The following is a 17920-nucleotide window of genomic DNA, read 5'->3' as shown; positions in this document are numbered from 1 at the left end:
AATACTAAATTACTCGGGAAAATTTTTTAGCTTTACACAAGAGAGATATATTTTTCAAACGCTAGTGTACGCACTGAACCACTCTTATACCACTGTATGAGATTTTGTTTCACCGCTTATGTCGCTTTCTTGTATACGCAAATGAGGAAACCGAGAAAATTTGCTTGCGTTTTTTTTTTTTTTTTTCAATGGGGAGAAATCAGAAGTTAGCAGAGGTTGTGCAATATATTTAATTAACGACAAGAGATATTTTAATTTAAAATGAGGAAATTTTAAATTATTAAGAGATTTGTCGCATTAAAATATAAGGGGTGCTTTTAGCAAGTGTGCCCACTGTAGCTAACTACTGAGTTTTTCTTATTTTGCTTTGCACATATACCGTACTGAGTTTTGCAATATGGGGTTATTGCTATATGTATATATATATATATATATATATACGAAATGGTATGTGCAATTTTAGTCGGAACTTGAGAAAATTTGGCGGGAAATGAGGATTATTGGCGGGAAATTCTAATCCTCGAAAATGAAAATTGCCTTGATTTTTCTCTTTTATGTATAGTTTTCCGTGTTTAGGGTGTATTCAAATGTCATTTAATACTCACGGTTTTTTGGCAAATGGGTATTTATTGTCGCTGGTTCCTTGGTGGCGTCGAAGGACCACTGTTTAGGGGGTAGCAGTAAAAATTACCTTACTCCTTTTGATGGGGCTGCTGCGGATGCGACTGCTGCGGTGGTGGTGATGTAAGGAGGCGATATGGTTGACTACGCTGACGGTGGCGGCGGCAATATCCCCTATGCAGATCAACACAAATTTTAATGGATTCTGCAATGATTTCTGTGAAGCGGCGATGGCCGATTGTGGTCTTTAATTGGCTAAGAAATGCAGCACACCAAGTGTGGAAAACAATGGTTCACTGATGAGATCGGCAAAGATGCATTAACACCAGGAATATAAGGCGAAATATATATATATATGTATATATATATATATATATATGCAAAAATCGCACGTCACTGCTGACCGTGGAAAACGAGATTCTTTTATTATTAACTATTCCGAACCGAACTATGAACTTTCGAAATAAGAAAAGGGCACCTTTTAACTTTTATAAAGATATTTTATATTATACAGAGAGCTTTTCCAATTTTGTGTGTCACAACCGAGAGGATACAAAGAATTCGAATAATAAAATATAAAAAGAAATGTCAAAGCAATAATAAATATATGTATGTGTAGATAGTCACATCTGTCAACCCATTGTTGGGGTTGCCAGAGAGGTGAAATACGCTGGCGTGTTAGCGTACAATACAAACGTCTCAAATACTTAAAGTTAACAAGGAATATGTACGTAATATAGAATATACGTATTTGTACATGCAAATAATTCACGATGCATACTTATACGTAAAAGGTACATACGTAAAAAACTTCAATATAAAATTCTGCTAAATTCATTTAAATTCATGTTTAGGTTTTCTTAAGCCTAAGTTCTATTAAATAGAAGGGTTGGCTGTTGGCGACTACGACAGTCGCTCAAACACTAATTCATTGACGCCATTGACCATTGACTTCGTTCCAAACAAAACATCTACATTTATTTGTTTTTAAATCAAATGCGGTGAAGTTGAACACATTTAGTTTTGATTTGTAGTTGAAAGCAGAGACTTCGACCTTAAGTAATTGCATGACTGCTTGCAAATCATACACTGCAACAACCGTATTTTTTCTGTCTTTGTCTTTACTTTTCTCCTCGCGAAACACATTTTTCTCAAGCAAGTGGTTTTCATATATGGCTTTGTTGTTAGATTACTCTTCATCTGTCATGTTAGTATAAGCTTCGCATTGCTCACACAAATCTTTTTTTGGGGCGAAAGGGAAATATTGAAATCTTCCGTAAAAGATCTACAAACCAAATTTGTGAGTCGTTTCTGTTGATAGTGGTTTAAGTCCATTTAAAAAAAATGAGTTAATGATAACAATAATCACAATCCTATATAACCTTTGTAACGACAGGCTTCCCTAACTACGCTCCTGTGCACCTATTAGGGCAAGCGCCCCTGCCTTTGCAGATAACCGTGCCAACAGTCCGCAAACCGCCTTTTGTACTACGTGGGGATGTGTGTGTGTATAGAATTGAACGCAACATGTTCGACGCCTAAAAGAATTTTTGAGTGTTTTTAGTAAGCTGGTGTAACCGCAAACTCTAAGGCAAAACGGTAGCTGTAACAGGGCAGAGATTGTCTATAAAAGAAGGTTTCTGCAGTCTTTGCTGTCAAAAATATTCAACCGTAGTACCGTGCAGTTAAAATCGCGAGTGCAGTGATAGTAACCAAATTAAACAAAGTTACCCTTTTTAACAAGAAACGGCACAGTGCAAAAAATTTTACGAAAAAAAAGAAAAAGCAAAAAGAGCATCAATTAAGCGGAACACCAGGCAAGCGGCACCAACAATCCATCAACATCAACAACGGTAAGTGAAGCCAAAATCCCAAAATTATTTAGTTTTATTTTTTTAATTTGTTATGAAATTCGAAAGTCCTTAACAAACCCTACTTCTGAGTGATTGCTTATAGTTTTTCGGATTCTTTTCTCTTAGATAAACGCCACATATCACAGCAAAACGGCGGCTTCCTCCACCAGCGCCATCGGCGCTCAGCTTTCAGTAGCAGATATCAACAACCATACACAGTCACAGAAAAATCACGGAACACGACAGCTAACAATACACACATCAGGTACACGCATACATATAAAACACCCGGCAACCAACTAAGCAACTCCACCATATCTACGATAATACCACCAAAACATTAACATCACTGGTGTCAGGCACCCAACGGTCACAACCAAAACTAACAAAAATTGCATGAAACCAACACAAAAGACGTCAGCGTACGATCGCCTTCAGCAAAACATCAGCAACTCATAACAAAACACCAAAACACGCGCAAAACATACAACGACAAACACCACAGCAACCCAACACCAGCGGCATACAATCACATTAAACACCAATCACGTTAAACAAAACACCTGGATTCAAAACAAATACACGCAAAGGCACGCAACATTAATACACACCCCTGGTAACATCGCTCAACAACCACCTTCACACAAGTAAGTACACCACAAAACCACGCAACGTTAGCAAGAACAGTCAAAACCACACACCAACCACCTCGCACACTACCAGCAATACACATAAATGCTACACATCACAACAGAAAACAACATCACTAAATACGAAAGCAGCAACAGTACACCAACAAAGACGGTAAGAACAAACACAACTAGGTATAAGCAGCAAGCAGCCAGAGGTGGATGCACGCTTATTGCGACACTTACCACCAATCGTTACAACGCATTGATCATACGACGTCACATCACAGCACGACCTGACATCACAGCATACAATATCACACCCCATTCCATCACATTACATCGCATCAAATCTTATCATATCTTATTATCTTATGCTAGTTTGGACTGGTAACACCACGCAAGTGAGCAAGTGAACAAGTGAGCGACTGGCTGTAGATCGTTAATAGGGAGAGTGCGCTGCACTCCACTTTTCAACCACATCACCAATTCAACACGGGGCGACCGACAGAAGTTGGCTGGCCGCGACTTTTTATATCGTTTAAATATTGTTATAATTTTTTAATTTATTGTATAGCAACTTATTTACATATTTATAAATTTTTCTCCCTTTAAATGAACTTCTGTTACTTTATCTGCTAGCTATACTGAATTTTTGGCGTTAATTTTCTTGTAATTTTTGTGCAAATTTGGAGTTTTTTGTTTGTTTCTGTTCTTAGATTTTTTTGTTTGTTGAAGTTTTTCGGATTCTAAAAGAAAAAAGCTCTATTTATAATCTTTCGGAAGTTTAAATTTATAAACTTATTAGAATTTGAGGCACTCTCGAAATTTCGAAGTGCAAGTTGCAGCCCGCGGTGGTCTGCTATTATCCACAGTACCAAATTTTCACATTCGTTTAATTACCTTTTTATTGCACTTTTTATCCTTTTTTTTGGGTTTTTTTGGCTTAACTGAATTGGTAACACTATTTAACTTGTTCCGTTGAACGCAATATTTCATAATAATTTTTTTTTCAATTTTTCCATAATAATTTACGCGAGCACAACGAATGTGTATGTATACGCATGTTGTATTGAAGAAACCGGAACTAAAAGTTTCATGTGGTGAAAATTACCAACCAGCCCATGTGGACACTTACTTCTGTATAATAAAGTAGGAAATCCATTAGGATTTTTGTTCCTATTTTTTTCTTTTTTTATACTTTCAGCCGCCCGCCGCTCCAGCCTTGGTACCCAGTCTGCAGATGAGCATGGTGACTTCCACGATTGGTAATATTATACATTCATAAATCTTGTTTATTCTCTTGTTTTTTTGCTCTTAACACATTTTTTATTTTTATTATATTACATACTTGTACACATTAGTGGATCGCTGCTAGGAAATACTCACGACACTTGTTGAATTATACTAGGTGAGATAGGTAAAGGGTAGTCTATTAAGAGGTTTAATTTTTTATATCATTTCTTTATTCTAGTTTTAGTTTGATTCAATTTCAACTCAAATATGTATCAATACCACATTTTGAATTGTAAACAAGGTGATAAGTTTATGCATTTTTTCATATTTCATTAATTCTTGTCTAATTTTTTTTTGTTTAATATTCAATATTTTTGTTCAGGGTAGCATATAAGTTGCATTTAGAGATTGTGAAAAAATAACATCAGAAAAAGAAGTATATATTTAAAATTCTTTGGTTGAGAGGTAATAGGAAATATGCAGGCTTAATTTTCTCCTTGTGTTAGTGTGGGTGTTGCCCTTGCGGCACACTAGAAATTAGTGATGTGTTGCTACTAGACTGACAGACCATTTATTAGGCCCGTCTTTAGACTTTAACAGACGGACGAAGTCGGGAAAAGGAAACTCCACTCAGTTATCTGAGTCAAAGTGGAGTTCATGGTTGTTCATGCCTCATGAACAAGAGGAGTGGGATGACTCCGCCTGACACGGACGGTCTTCTACCGCCTTCCTATTTTTCTCCCCATTTTTTTTTTCCTTTTCTTTAGATTCCCTTTTCCGGTCCCTGTTTATCCACAAATAGGCATGATAATTCAAAATTTGTTTTTGTGACTGTGGGTCGAGCATGCCAAACCGCCACCCTTCTCGCCCGGACCAAGCAGTTACATTACACTTTTTTTATAAACAATTTAAGTATAGTATCATTAAAATCGCTATGATTTTGAGGACTTGAAAATTAGTCAGCTAACAAAATCCAAAAAAAATTATTTAGAAACCGGTTTAAGTCCACTGAAATAAAATTTATTATTTAAATTTTATTATTTGAAACATGAAGATGTTTTTTCTACAAAACCTCTGGAGGAAGCAATGCATAAAAGATTAAAAAACACTAGTGGCGAACCTGTAAATTGGCCAAGAATATGTTGTATGCTATTTATAAAAGTGAACCCCATAAAATGTTTTATAAAGAATCTATGAAAGTGGTTAAGATTACAAAATACTTGATTTATTATCTTTTCGGGGAAGACCTAAGTACTTCAACAGAAGAAAATTAACACCATTATACAAAAATGTACGTAGCTCCTAAATATAAGGATATGATGGAGTTACCAAGGTGTATACCACACCTGCACCGTGAATATTTTAACAATTTTACACATAATCTAAATGAGGAGAAATAATATAACAAAATCTTTAATATTATCCTTAATAAATAAATGACTGTAAATAAAATTTTTTAATAAATGACTTAATATTTATTTTTAAAAACATTTTTTTAATTGAGTAAATTGTTTGGCGACCTCTCATAATTAATATATTTTTATATTCGTTTTGCCTCCTCGAGGTCAATTAAAAAATAAACACAAGTTTTCTTTAAAAATCCGATATATTTCGGTTACTCCGCGGTAACCGTCCTCAAGGATATAAACTGCAAAATCTATACAAACAAATAACATTATATAAACAAAATATTGATGGAACAGTAACAACGAATGACATACATTAATTTACACATCCTCTTGCTTAGGCGCGGAGTTTGTTACTACTTTATTTGTAATTAAATGTCTGTAAATATGCGCGACGTTGTATCAGTCTTGTAGTTCAGTCGTATATTTGGCGGAGTGCTTATAATGTGTAACATTTCAAGTGAGAAACGCTTGGGATAATTTGCTTCTTGCTGCAAGTTGGATGCTTTAGCGAAATTGGGAGAGTGTCCGCTCGATACACAGTGTGCAATTAGCGCAGTTTTATGTGTAAAAGAATTTTGGCATTGTTTGGTGTCTGATTTGTGCTGTGCCAATCGCATTTTTAATTTTGATTTGGTTGTACCAACGTATACCTTGTTGCACAGCTCTTTCTTGTTTCCATTACATGGTATTTTATAAATGACATTACTTTTGTCCACTTCCGGTATTTTTGACTTAGTTCTGTTAAATATGTTTTTAAAGGTACTTGTAGGCTTGTGAGATATTTTTATTTTCTCTTTGTCGTAGCAATCTGACATCATTAAGTGTTCATATAAATGGGGTACGTAAGTTACCGATTTGAATATTTTGGGTTTGTCTTGAATTTGATGCTGAATATTGTATTTTGATCTTTTAATTAGGGAGTTTATAATGTTGTCTGGGAAGTCATTTCGTTTTAATAAATATTTTATTTCGTCCGTAATCTCCTTGTGGTAAGTTTTGTCAGATATATTTAACATGGATGTTTTAGGATGTTTAGAGTTAAAATTGATGATTCTTCCAAACGATGTTTATTTTTCATACCACCGTAATTTTAGCTGGTTACCTTCTTTTATTATAATGGAATCCAGATAAGGTAATTTGCCCTCGTCTTCTAAATCTAAAGTAAACATGATATTCTTGTGAAAGGAATTAAGAGTATTCAGCGTATTTTGAATCTCGTTTTCTTGTATAATTGCAAAAAGGTCATCAACATATTTTTTAATTACTCTTGGTTTTTGTTTTAGTTTTGTCCATGTTTTTTCCAAAAGTTCTTCCATGATTATGTCAGCAATGACTGGCGATGCAGGTGATCCCATGGGCATTCATTTTAATTGTGTGTAGATTGTGTCGTTAAATTTGAAGTACCTATTTTCTTCGATGCAAAATTTAAGTATATCCATAAATGTTTTCAACACAAACACAAACTCACCACAACCAACGCCCTTCCTCCTAGACAATATTGACTTCCAAAAATACATAAAGAAGGAGTACCACTCAGAACAATTTGCTCAGCGATTAACTCCCAATCTTACGGTCTGTGTACGTTCATAATTAATATTTTAAAGAACATAACAGCCAACTCTCCATATAACATAAAGAACGCACTTGAATTAGGATTAATAATAACTTGATTTGTGATGATGAAAAACTTATCTCCTTCGACGTGGTTTCTTTGTTTCCTAGCATACATACACAATTAGCACTTGACATTATACAAGATAAATGGACGATTATAAAAGAATACACCAGGATACCAAAGAAAACCTTTATGTATATACTTAAATTTTGCATCGAAGAAATTAGGTACTTCAAATTTAACGACCCAATCTACACACAATTAAAATTAATGCCCATGGGATCACCTGCATCGCCAGTCATTGCTGACATAATCATGGAAGAACTTTTGGAAAAAACAATGAGAAAACTAAAACAGAAACCAAGAGTAATTACAAAATATTTTGATGACAAGAAAACGAGATTCAAAATACGCTGAATACTCTTAATTCTTTTCACAAGAATATCAAGTTTACCGTAGATTTAGAAGACTGGGGAAAATTACCTTATCTGGACTCCATTATAATAAAAGAAGGTAACCAGCTAAAATTACGGTGGTATGAGAATCAAACAGCGCCTGGACGAATCATCAATTTTAACTCTAAACTTCCTAAAACGATGATCATGAATACAGCAATGGGCTGTATACGACGCATGTTAAATATATCTGACAAAACTTACCACAAGGAGATTACGGATGAAATACAATATTTATTAAAACGAAATGTCTTCCCAGACAACATTATCAACTCCCTAATTAAAAGATCAAAGTACAGTATTCAGCATCAAATTCAAGAAAAACTTAAAATATTCAAATCGGTAACTTACGTAACCCATTTATCTGAACGCTTAATGATGTCAGATTGCTACGACAAAGAGAAAATAAAAATACCTCACAAGCCTAGAAGTACCCTTAAAAACATATTTAACAGAACTAAGTCAAAAATACCGGAAAAGGACAAAAGTAATGTCATTTATAAAATCCCATGTAATGGAAACCAGAAAGAGCTGTGCAACAAGGTATACGTTGGTACAACCAAATCAAAATTAAAAACGCGATTGGCACAGCACAAATCAGACACCAAACAATGCCAAAATTCTTTTACACATAAAACTGCGCTAATGGCACACTGTGCATCGAGCGGACACTCTCCCAATTTCGCTAAAGAATTCATCTTACAGCAAGAAGCAAATTATTCCAAGCGTTTCTCACTTGAAATGTTACACATTATAAACACTCCGCCAAATATACGACTGAACTGCAAGACTGATACGGACAACGTCGCGCATATTTACAGACATTTAATTACAAATAAAAAGTAGTAACAAACTCCACGCCTAAGCAAGAGGACGTGTAAATTAATGTATGTTATTCGTTATAACTGTTTCATCAATATTTTGTTTATATAATGTTATTTGTTTGTATAGATTTTGCATTTTATATCCCTGAGGACGGTTACCGCGGAGTAACCGAAATATATCGGATTTTTAAAGAAAACTTGTGTTTATTTTTTAATTGACCTCGAGCCGGCAAAACGAATATAAAAATACATTTTTTAATTACATAAATAAAAATCTGTATTTAAATTGAAAGCTTCCCTATTTATTTCAAAGGTACTATATTCATCTACATCAAGCATAAAATATTTACAATTCCTATTATTTAATTTCTTAAAAATAAGTGGATTTATTCCTTTTCACAAACAAAAAAGGCATTTTATTAATTTTGAAAGTGGTTTAAGTCCATTTTAGGTTCTGAAACACAGCTTATTTTTCTAGTAAATACCTTTTAACAATATTTTTGAAACAAATCAAACACAAACCCTAAAATATCTCAATATAAAAAAAATTGGAATTAAACCACTTCCAAAATAAACGACTCTTATATACAAAATGGCTGAATTTTTCTTTGCATACATCTACACAATCTCGATAAATGCTTGAAATTGTTTTGCTTCCCTCAATGAATGTTTTGGATTTATTTTCCCTCGTCTAATGGCTTTCCATTTTTGGTATTTTTTCAATAAAGGCTGTAATGACATCTCTTATGCTCTTTTCCAGTTTTTTGTGCTTTTGTACCCGGTTTCAACACTTGGTTGGCGAGTTTTTCCCGTTTCTGCATTACTGTTCGTATTGGTCGATCGTTGATATCAAGAGTGTTTTAAAAAATAATTTTCAGACGAGAGAAGCCCTATCAAAGCTTTTTAAAACAAGTAGGGGTGTAACCGAACATTATATACTCAGCGTGAGCTTCAATTGCACATTTCATTTCAGATAAATTAGTTTTCTACATAACACGTGGGACCGCACGTTTAAAAAAAATATCTCCCCATTTGCTCTTATAATAAAACTTGTTAAGTGAAATATGATTGATTGAAAACTATTTTTTGCTAAGTTATAGCTTATTATTCTAGTCTACGACCTTTTTAAAATTGTTTTATATAAAAGTGGGCGTGGTCTTTAACCGATCCCGTCCATTTTTACTAGAAATATTTTGTGCTATGGGGAAAATTTGTGTACATAATTTCATTACGATATGTTAATTTTTCTTCGAGTTATGGCTCCCGAAACATAGAAAATTGCTTAGTCATAAAACGGGCGGTGCCACACCCATTTTCAAAATTTTAGTATATATTTTTATATATAATTCAATTTAGAAAGTAAAATTCTATTAACACAAAGCTCTTTTTCGCTAAGATATAGCTTATTATTTTCGTCTAGAAAATTGCTTAGTCATAAAAGAGGCGGTGACACGCCCATTTTTTTTTTACTTTGAAGTTTTTCCTATTTATTGTTATAAATCCACCGAGAAATGAAATACCATTGATATAAATCTCTTTTTTGCAAAGATATAGCTTATTTTATTCGTCCAGGACCCTTTCAAAAATCGTTTATATAAAAGTGGGCGTGGTCTTTAATCGATCTCGTCCAATTTCCCTAGAAATATTTCCTGCAATCGGGGAAATTTGTGTACCCAATTTTATTACGATCCGCTAATTTTTCTTCTAGTTATGGCTCCCGAAACATAAAAAATTGCTTAGTCATAAAAGGGGCGGTGCCACGCCCATTTTTTAAATTTGAAGTTTTTCCTATTTACTGTTATAAATCCACTTGGGAAATGAAATACCATTGATATAAAGCTCTTTTTTGCTAAGATATAGCTTATTTTATTCATCCACGACCCTTTTTAAAATCTTTTATATACAAGTGGGCGTGGTCCTTAACAGATTTCGTTAATTTTTCTTTAAATCATTCCGTATATTAAAGGCAACCTCTCTGCCGAATTTTGTTACGATAGGTGTAACGATTTTTGATTTATGATTAAAAATATTTGTAAAATAGATTTTATCACAAGTGGGCGGTGCCGCGCCCATTTTGAAACATTTTTCAAAACTTTTGTCAAGAGTCTCAATATCAGTCCACATGTCAAACTTTAACATTCAAGGTTTATTATTTACTAAATTATCAGGTTTTTTGTGTTTTCCAAAATTTTATATATATAAAAAGTGGGCCTGGTTATTATCCGATTTCGCTCACTTTCAATACCAATCTATTCTGGTTCCAGATAAGCTAGTGTACCAAGTTTGGTGAATATATCTCAATAGCTACTCAAGTTATCGTGCTAACGGGCGGACGGACGGACGGACGGACATGGCTCAATACAATTTTTTTTCGATACTGATGATTTTGATATATGGTAGTCTATATCTATCTCGATTCCTTTATATCTATACAACCAACCGTTATCCAATCAAAGTTAATATACTCTGTGTGCAAAGCACGCTTTATTTTATAGTAGAGGAGCTCTCTTTCCACCCAAACGCACATAACGGTATCTCGGCTCTACGACCTACATACAATTGGAAATAAATTTTTTTTTGCTTCTCAATATCACCAAAGGCCCAGTATGACGAAAATAACTATTTTCTCTTATCCTCGCAAAATGTGCTTGATCATTTAAGTTAACACAGTCAATATTCTCTGTTCACAAAAATGCATAAACAGCAAATTCACATTTGGTGCGAAGGGAAGTGATAGCGACAAAATGTGAAGAACTCTTTTATTAATTTTCTTACCTGTTCCATTTGTAAATTAATGACTAGCCAGCATTAAATTACAACTATATTTAGCGGAAGCGATCGCGACGGAATATAAGCCGCCGCGACTTGCAATAACAAAATAAGTAAGAAATAGCCGAATTATGATGAATTTAGCAAGTAAGCGATATCGTATAAAATTTCAATAAACAAAATACCGATTTAGCAAGTATATATATTGTAAATGAAAATCATTATATTAGCAAGTAACCAATTTTTTATTATAAAAAGAATATTCAATAAAATAATGAGGTTCAGTTGTAAACGGTAATCATTAGTACAAGTTGTGTTTTCATTGGCGACAAGGCAATAACTGGCGCCCAACATAAATAGTAGTGTACCTAAGTGTGGAAAGGGATAAAGTCCCAAAAAAATAATAAAGAACAATTTTTGTTGTTATATCGGTCTACTGATTTGGAAGATCGCGGGTTTGAATCGAGATCAAGGCCTAACAATAATTATTTTATCATTATTATTGTTATGATATATTTTTTCTTAGTTGAAATAAAATAATTTAAAAAATTTGTTAATTTTTGAAAACAATACTTACATTAAGTAGTAATAATACTAAAAGATAGAAAATAATTAGGTAGGTCATAGGTACTAGTCATCACACTCCTCATCAATCTAGGGCGTTGATCAGACAATTAAATAAAAGCGTTGGACGCGTCAAATTTCTATTGATAGTCATAAGTAAGACCAACTGAAACTTAATCAGGTTATGCTACGCCTCACATTTTTAGAAATTTCACGCGCCCAACGCTTTATTTAATTGTCTGATCAACGCCCTAGATTGATGACGAGCGTGATGACTAGTACCTAGGAACTACCTAACTATTTTCTATCTTTTAGTATTATTATTACTTAATGTAAGTATTGCTTTCAATAAAACTGTTTAACTTAAATTTTTTTAAATTATTTTATTTTCTATCTTTTAGTATTATTATTACTTATTGCTTTCAATAAACCGTTTAACTTAAAAAATTTTTTATTTTAATTTTATTATACTCAAATTTCACTAGCAAATTTGAACTTATGTGCTCCAAAGTATTTTGACGTCACTTCTAACGGGAAAAGAATTTTTACTGAAATTTCACTAACAAAATTTGAACTTATGTGCTCCCAAGTATTTTGACGCCACTTCTACCGGGAAATGAATTTTTACTAAAATTTCACTAACAAAATTTGAACTTATGTGCTGCAAAGTATCTTGACGTCTCTTCTAATGGGACTTGAATTTTTATACTGAAATTTCACTAGCAAAATTTTAATTTATGTGCTTCAAAGTATTCTGACGTCACTTCTACCGGTAAATGAATTTTTGTAATGAAATTTCACTAACAAAATTTGAACTTATGTGCTCCAAAGTATTTTGACGTCTCTTCTAACGGGGCTAGAATTTTTATACTGAAATTTCACTAGCAAAATTTGAACTTATGTGCTCCAAAGTATTTTGACGTCGCTTCTACCGGGAAATGCATTTTTTACTGTTTAGGCCAGAGGACTAAATTTTTTTAAGCAAGTTGTGCATCGGTGAGGTGAAGTATTTGGGATATATTGTGGGTAATGGCACTCTCCGAACCGACCCGGAGAAGATTTCCGCAGTTACCAATTATCCAGTACCCACTACCGTTAAATAAGTTCGGCGATTCCTTGGAATGGCCGGGTGGTACCGTCGGTTCGAAGATAACGTTGCGTCCATTACCACCCCGTTGACTATCTTATTAAAGAAAAGCAAAAATTTGACTTGGGATGATGAAGCCCAGAAGTCGTTTGATACTTTGAAACAAGTGTTATGTTCTGCCCCTGTCTTAGCCAGTCTTGACTGTGCAAAGCCATTCATAATTAAATGTGATGCCTCCAAGCTTAGTGTTGGTGCGGTTTTGGGGCAGAAGAATGAAGACGGTATCGAAGTCCCAATTGCACATTTCTCCCAAAAATTCAACAAGGATCAAAGCAATTATAGCGTTACGGAGCTAGAATGCCTTGCGGCTATGCTCAGTTTAAAAAACTTCAGAGGCTATGTTGAAGGGCAAGATTTTACAATTGTGACTGACCATGCAAGTCTTCAGTGGCTGATGCGCCAAAGCGACCTATCCACCCGAATAGCACGATGGTCGTTGAAACTTCAATGTTATTGATTCAAAATAGAGCACAGAAAGGGTTCCTTAAATGTAGTACCGGATACCTTATCCCGCCAAAAATTCGAAGAAATCAATGAGTTTGAAGTCCGTCCGATAATTGATATAGAGTCGTCCGAGTTTAAGTCCGAAGAGTACCAGAAATTAATAGTTCACATTAAAAACAATCAAAGTAGACTATCTTATCTGCAAATAATTGATGACCGGGTCTATAAAAGAACCGAATGTCCCAACGGTAACCCGGAGCGAGAGGTATACAACTGGAAACCATGGGTCCCGAAAAGCTTAGTTGAGAACGTGATACAGAATGCCCACCGCCAGCCTAACAAATGCCACGGAGGAATCGCAAAAACCTTAGAACGGCTTTTATTGGCCAAACGTCACGGTTGACGTAAAGGACTATATCCGAAGTTGTAAAACCTGCCAAACCTCGAAACCATCAAACGCTACGCTGCGAACCCCTATGTCCGCACAATACACTGTTCAGCGTCCTTTCCAAAAATTCTACATCGATTTCCTCGGTCCATATCCCCGCTCCAAGCAAGGTAATATCGGAATCTTTATTGTTTGGATCACTATACCAAATTTCCTCTTTTCAAGGCCGTAAAAAATTTTAATGCCCTTTGGAATATGCGATTTTCTTCGGAAAAGCGTGGTTGCTGTTTTTGGAACAGCCGAAATAATTTTAAGTGACAACGGGAAACAATTCAAGTCATCCCAGTTCAATAACTCGCTTGCTGAATGGGGTATCAAACATGTCTACAATGCCTTATACAGTCCTCAAGCGAATGCCAGCGAGCGGGTTAATCGGCCCGTTATTGCGGGAATAAAAGCTTGTTTAAAATATGACCAGGCTCTGTGGGACAAACCCTTGTCAAGCATTGCAGAGGCATTGAGGAGTTATTTTCACCAGTCCATAGGTTGTACCCCTTACTAAGCCCTTTTCGGTCTGCTGATGCCGGCTTATGGTGACGAGTATCCGATTTTACTAAAACTGGGGTCCCTAGATAGTCTCGTCCTAGATAGAATGGACAAACTGGCATTAATATGGGCGTGATTAGGTTTTGTGACCAAATTTTTTGTAGGGATTTTATAATTTATTTTATGTCGGTAGATGTCGCCGAAGTAGTCCTAACAATTTATTTTTGATTTGTGGTGAACTTTGTTTTCACCACAAGTGGCCTGCCACCACACGGAACGGTTCGAAACCTGGCTGAAAAGGTATTACAGAGTTGCACTTCCACGACCCAACATTATTTTTTGACGTGTCGATAATGCTGAGATTCGTGGAATTAGGTATTTCAAATCTCGACCACATGAATGATTGATCGAGATATGTAATACGCGACATGTGCGGCGTGTTGTGCGCGATATTTAGTGCGGCATGTAGTGCGTGACGTGTAGTTCGCGAGATGCTTGCGCATGAGGCCTAACGTTTGTATTGCAATAATCAATGACAGTCAGACAGTAAATGTAGAGATTTTGACATCTGCTACGCTTTTCCATTTCCTGAATGGAAAAAAGGAAAAAAGATGTCATTGATTTACGACATGCGGTGAGTATAGTTACTGTTCGTATAGTAAAATTTGCTAATTCTAACCTTATTTCTTTATTTTCATTGATCAATTTTTCTTTGCATTTTCAGGTTAGAATATTACAATGAACAGTCATATCAATTAATGACCCCAAAAGGACAGTTTATCTCTGTACTGGCACTGATGAACATGGTACAAAAATCCAACAAGCAGCAGCTCAAAACGTGCCCGTTGCACAATATTGCGAGTATATATCTGCGCTATATCGTCATGTATTCGCCGAAGCGAGGATAGCAAACACATATTTTATCCGTACTAACGAAGAGCGCCACAAGACGGCTGTGGCGCATTTTTGGCACACTTTAAAATCGCGCGGCCACATTTACTCTGCTGCATACAGTGGTTGGTATTGTGTTTCAGATGAAGCTTTCTTAACAGAATCACAGCTACGTTTGGACACACAAACGGGCGCAGGTTTATTGCTTGATTCTGGTCATCCGGTTGAGGCAGCTAAACTTTACACAATAGAGGGCTTGAGGTATTTCCTGTTGCGTGAGGGTGTGGCGCATAGCGATGGAAGTAAGTTTAAATAAAACATTAAAGCACAACAGTACGCACATATTTATATATATATGTAGGTAAGCACTTTGTGTGCAACAAGAATTCTCCGCAAAATGCTTAAAGTTAAAATAGCACTACATAAACCATTTATGTAAGAAATTAGAGTAATAGTCCAGTTGATACTGGTTTCAGTTTTACTGGTAGTGACGATGGTGATGCGGGTAATGAAAAAGATGTTGGACGGAATTTACATGAAGCTGTTATGCAATTATACGAATTATTTGAATGGCGTAATTCCAGTGGATTTTGGATTACGGGTGAATCGTATGCTGGTAAATATGTACTAGCGTTAGCATATCACATACATTTGGTGCAAAATGCAATAGACGCGTGTTTATATACCACAGAAGGGCTTAGCCATTGGTAATGGACTTTCAGATCTATTATATCAACCAAATTATAGTCATTATTTATACCAATTGGAATTGATAGATGATCGTGGTTTGCAACAGTTCCATGAACAAGAAGAAAGGGGTAAAAATGCATAGAACAACATGACATGGAATGCGCTTTCGAAATTTTGATAGTCTTATCAATTATATTATTGTGAATGGTTCACTTTTTCTTAATCTAACCGGTTTTAATTTTTACTATAATTATTTGAAAACTGATAATGACGAACCCGCTGATGCGCTTGGTAATTTCCTGCAATCGGCAACAACGCGTCGTGCCATGCATGTTGGTAATATGACTTTTCATGATTTGGGTAAAGAAAATAAAGTTGAAAGGTTTTTGAAGAAGGATGTAATGGACACGGTTGCACCATGGATATCACAATTATTAAATGATTATACTATTTGCATTTATAGTGGACAGTTGGATATAATAGTTGCTTATCCTTTGACACGTAACTACTTAAATCATTTCGATTCACTCTCAATAGGTACATTCAATTTCGATGATTTCAAACGTTCATACTTCAACGAGGATGAATCTGTTTCCGTTCCCTACTTTTGGCAAAAATTCGATCCAGAAAATTATTCTATCTGGTTCGGTGAATATAAATATAATAGTGAGCTTACAAAAGTGTTTGTGTTGTGCAATCTCATCACTGGTATGTTTCGATGTCGCGATGAAATGCGTAAGCAAGCCTTTGCTTTAGTGTGCCTGTTTGGTGAGGATAATGATATTACCATATCCGGTGTTTGGGTGTGGCGCAGTCATGAATTAGCCTTCACCCTATCACCCGATTGGCAAATTGATTACGATTGTTATGCATGAAGGAGATTGGATGCCAATTCGGAGGAAACTAAAAAATGAGTGCCACAATATTTTTCTTGGACAGGTACCGATAAGGATGGACGTAAATTCAATCAGGGTAAAATGCTCAAATAATTACAATATACAAGAGAAAGTAACTGCATAAAAATCAACTGAGATTTGAATGCTTGATTAGTGTTCCGCTTAAAGTTAAAGTTGACCAACTCAATGCATGCATAGTATGCCCTTTCTCAGTCATCCACAACATTAAATATCAAAGCGTACTGTAGGTCGAACGCCCTCTCTTTTGTAGTTTCAAAAATTGTAAGTCTTTCGCTTTTGTAAGCGTAGTGTGTTGAAAAACTACGAACGAAAATAAGCTGTTCTTGTTTTTTAGTAATAAAAGTTGAAAAGTAATCTTGATTTGTTTGAAATTCGCTGACGCTGATAAATACAGGGTGGAAAAACGTGTGGTTTGAACTGTGGAAGATGAAATTACTGGATATGCAAAATATGCTGGCCATTTAATTGAGATTTGGGGATCAACCAAAATGGTTATACTGGATGATCCATCATTTGACTCACAATAAAACGATATCATAGAGTTTATATTAAACCAAAAGATCGCTGACGAGTAATAAGTGTGCGAATAACAATAGTTACTTATTTTTTTTTTTATTTTTTTATTTATTTTTTTTTTTTTGTATTACAATACCAAACCCTACTTGATACTGAGTCTGATTAGACCAAAGAGTTAAAAGTGTTATCAAAACAAAGATTTATTAAAGTTTCATGCTTAGCATCGGCTTATAGCTGGCAGCACTCCTTAGTTCTGCTAATATTCGTTACAATAACTTTATTTTTTAATGCAGAATTTTTGGTTTTTTTTTTCGTGCCGGTCGCAGCTCTACATTTCACAAGTTATAAATTAAACCAAAACAAAACAAAGGCAACACTTTACGGTGTAATTCGCAACAGAAAGCAT

General features: G+C 35.0%; 1 protein-coding gene and 1 pseudogene across 5 annotated transcripts in view; both read left to right on the top strand.

The window, feature by feature from the left end:
• Window positions 1-17920, top strand: part of LOC137235429 (membrane-associated guanylate kinase, WW and PDZ domain-containing protein 3) — a 512969-nt gene that overhangs the window by 13009 nt on the left and 482040 nt on the right. The window lies entirely within an intron of this gene.
• LOC137234880 (venom serine carboxypeptidase-like) lies at window positions 7634-17538 on the top strand (annotated as a pseudogene).

Source organism: Eurosta solidaginis, chromosome X (assembly GCF_040869045.1).
Source record: "Eurosta solidaginis isolate ZX-2024a chromosome X, ASM4086904v1, whole genome shotgun sequence".
In the NCBI taxonomy this organism is placed as follows: Eukaryota; Metazoa; Arthropoda; class Insecta; order Diptera; family Tephritidae; genus Eurosta; species Eurosta solidaginis.
The sequence above is the reverse complement of the archived record's forward strand: the minus strand, read 5'-3'. Positions and strand labels throughout refer to the sequence as shown.